This window comes from Morus notabilis, unplaced genomic scaffold, assembly GCF_000414095.1.
Source record: "Morus notabilis unplaced genomic scaffold, ASM41409v2 Scaffold508, whole genome shotgun sequence".
In the NCBI taxonomy this organism is placed as follows: domain Eukaryota; kingdom Viridiplantae; phylum Streptophyta; class Magnoliopsida; order Rosales; family Moraceae; genus Morus; species Morus notabilis.
Window position 1 is genome coordinate 341,465 of NW_010361936.1, and position 3,772 is coordinate 345,236.

Genomic DNA, 3,772 nt, shown 5'->3' on the forward strand with positions numbered 1-3,772 from the left:
TTCCCTACAGCAAACTCGGTTCTAGACTGCGTTCTTAGAACTGTTCTCAACGTCGTAAGTCTGTGTTCAAGTTGTACCGACAAATCAATATCAGTTCATTTTCAAACTCTACTTTAGTTTGCTTAAGTTTCATTAATCGTGTCTTATTGACATTTTAAGATTAATTCACTTAATTACTTTTCCTATTTTCTTAGTTTAGAGCACTTTTTAATTAATCCAACTAATTAATCTTTCTAATTGATTAGTTAGTTTATCTCACGCTTCCTTATTAATCAAAAGGTTAATTATTCTGGTTACTCAAATCATTATCTTTACTATCTTTACTTAATTAATTAATCATATAGAATTAATTAATTAATTAATTACTTCATTTAATTAAATATTCTTAATTAATTTATTTAGATATCTCAAAATTAACTTAATTTATCTCTGTGGACATTCAACTTCTAATCCTCGTAATTAGTTTGCCTCTCGACTTATTTAGCCCTACGTCTCAACTCCTTAATCTTTTATGGATCGGGTTAGATCGTTCAAGATCTGGGCCTTAACTTCGTTACTAAGAGGGTTACCATCGGCAATCCTAAAGATTCACCTATCCTTAATTTGCGTTATTCGGCTCATTAGGTCTCTTTATCTTAAATGGTTTATGTTAATACATTTTGGGTGAGTTGGAGTGTTCTGACTCCTGTTGATGATTTTACCCTCGGGGGAGAATTACTGTTTTACCTCAAGCGGCTTTGACATTTCTAATCTCACAACCCCACGGAATTTGTTATCCTATACATTCTACCCTAAGGACCGTGAGCCAAAACTCAAAGCTCGGGGTCCGTTTTGACTATTTTACCTTTAGCGATCGAAACGACCGTTTTGCCTCAAACGGTTTTCTAAACAACTAATGAGGTTCAATCATGGCATCCTATATTCTTTACTGACTAAATAAGGTGCCGGAATCCTATTTACAGGTTCACCTATAACTTTTGCTGAAATTACAATTTTACCCCTAACATCGGGAATTTTGACGTTTTTACCCGGCGTTGTTTCTGGACGTTTTCTACCAGTAGATTTATCTCAAGACAAGAATCAAAAGTCTCAACTGGACCTAAGGCTGATTCTAACTACTCGGTCAAAGTTTGGTCAACTTACATTTTGGACGCAATAACTTATTAACGATGCGGAATCTGGAAAACTGTTACTTTTCTCTTCTCATCTAGATCTACAATAATTCCTTCTTTAGATAAGTCTAATATGGTCTCTATCTAGAGAGTCCTTTGTAAATCTACCCGTTTTTACATTTAAAGGGCATTTTCGTCCACGTCTTATCTTTTGAAGGTTTTCGGATCTGAACCAACAAATCAGGTATAAGCAGTCTAAAGGTTGTAATTTTATGCCATGTTAACCATTTTTTATGCCAAGCTTTATATCTCAAGCCATACTAGTTTAAAGTTCAAGTTTTTACAAGACTATTGCTAGTCTACCAACAAGTTAGTGTTTTTCACTTTATTTTCATGTTTCCAACACTTCAAAACCAGATCTAAAGTCCTTAAACACAGCCATCTCAAAATCATAATATCTATTTCACAAGACCATAGAGGCCAAAACCTAAGTAAAACATTTCCTATTTCTCCACTAAATCAACACAACATCCAAGTTGAGTTTCTTGAGTTGTTTACCTTTCGTTGGCGCCTAGATCTTCTCAAAATTTTAGCCCTTTAAAGATCCATAAATTCGAAAATAAGATTAAAACTTTTAAAGGCAAAAATCCTCATAAAACCTTATTTCTTAAAAATCACACAACAAAAACTCTAGATCAAGAGATGGATCTTTTCACCTTGCGTTGTAGACTTGCTCTCTAGCCAAAAATTGCCTTGACTCCTATGGATGTACCCTTTATGAATGAAAAGGACCCAACTTTAGGTTCTAATCCAAACATAAAAATTTCAAGAAGAAGAATTTAGGAAAAATTTGTACAAATCTTACCAAAGCCTCTTGGATTTGTTTCTCAAAACCTTGATCCTAGAGGTGAGCTTGTTCTTGAACTTGGGTGGAAGAAAAATCAAAGGGGGAGAGAGTGGGTTAGGGCCGGTTTTGATCTAGAGGAAGTGGGAGGGAATTTGGCTTGTGAGAAGAGTGAAAAGAGTGAAATTTGAATCTAGCCATGGCTATTTATATACAAAGCTTTGTGAGGGCTTACTAGCAAACAAAATAATTGCCCATATACCCCTTAAGATGGCCAGCCTATAGAATTGGGAAGTGGGAAAAACTTTTGCAAGTTTCTAGGTGCAATTATTATACTTTTTCTAATCCAAAGAACTAAATGTTAAGTATGGTGTATTAAAAGCATGAGATTTAATATAATATTTATTAATTATTTAATAAAAGAGTTTATTTATTATTTTATGTACATATATTTATAAATATTTTATGAATATTTGTGAAAATTCTATAATTATTTATGTGACTTTAAACATTGTATATAAGTGTTATATGTGAGAGGATAATATTTAAGCATAATAATCAAAACAAAGTTCGTAATGAATTTAATTAAAGTTTAAAATTTTTAATTAAAACATTATTAATACATGTCATTCTCATTTAGAATGGAACAGTGTTATCTACACTATTAATATGGTGATATATTGAATGAGTGTATGACGCATAATGAGATTATGTGCAACAGAGACACATACACAACATTAATTTCTGATAATTTTTGTTAAGTATAGAAATTCTAATTGAGTCTACCAATGGTCATGTATAGAATGATCTTAATCATGAGTTCTTAGCAGACTCCTATTTATGGATTTGTGTCTTTTGATTTACTTAGTACGAATTCTGAGATCTTAAATCTTATTCCTTATATTTTAGAGGCATGATGAAGTAGGCAGCCGGAAATGTTATTATACAAGATCGAATCCATGCTGGTTCCCGAATCGAATTCGGGTGCGGAAGCGTGGCGGGGAGTGGCGGATCGTGTATAACAAAAATTTCAGAAAAACTTTTGAGATACTCTATAGATTATATTAATTTATGCACGAATAAATTAATCGCATTAATTTACATCAAGAACTCAATCCGGAAAAATACCTGGAAGCCGACTCGGATGATAACTTGAGATCTTTGACCACGAACAGTCCTTGCTCCAAGTTTGTGTTTAGAATACCAAAGTCTTCCACGTTAATTTCTTGATTCTACGTAGACGTGTGTGTGGGCACACGTGAGACAAAACAGGTTTCTTAAACACTCAAATTTCTACAAACACCAACACATGCACGATGTGGAATTTTTAGAGAAAAATATTTTTGCTCTCTTTTTCTATTGAGAAATTCGGCCACCACTATTTTTAGGGCTGAATAATTGTTTCAAAAATTGTGTCCACAATTTTCTATCATTCTCATATTTAAAGAGTAGAAGTCAAACTTCAAAACAAAATCAAATCCCTATCTCCAATTTTGAATTTTGAACAAAAAATCCCTTCCCCTTATCTCTTAAGTGGCCGGCCACCACATTAGGGTTTCACCCTGTGTGTGGCGCCAACATCATATAGGCAAGGAATATATTTTATCATTTATCCAGTAGTCCAATTTTAATTCAAATTCAAATTCAAATTTAAGTCAAACTTAAATTAATTTGAATTCTAAATTGAACAACTTATCAAATAAGTTTAAATGGATAAATCTAGATGCGTTCAAATTCAAATTTAAATAATCACATTATTTAAATAATAATTAATTCTCAATTAATTATTTTTTGAGTATTTAATTTTAGAATTCCG

General features: G+C 32.4%; 1 long non-coding RNA gene across 2 annotated transcripts in view; it reads right to left on the reverse strand.

Annotated features, from left to right (window-relative positions):
• The window catches only part of LOC112092124, a 3,259-nt gene extending 1,139 nt beyond the window's left edge, over nucleotides 1-2,120 (reverse strand). The window contains exons 1-3 of one of the 2 annotated variants that reach the window (XR_002902430.1): nucleotides 1,978-2,120; nucleotides 1,829-1,885; nucleotides 1,671-1,707 (exon numbers count right to left, since the gene is read on the reverse strand). This is a non-coding gene — a long non-coding RNA (uncharacterized LOC112092124). The remainder of the gene's footprint in view (nucleotides 1-1,670; nucleotides 1,708-1,828; nucleotides 1,886-1,977) is intronic. The other variant, XR_002902431.1, reaches the window with a different exon arrangement.
• Nucleotides 2,121-3,772: the final 1,652 nt, after the last annotated feature.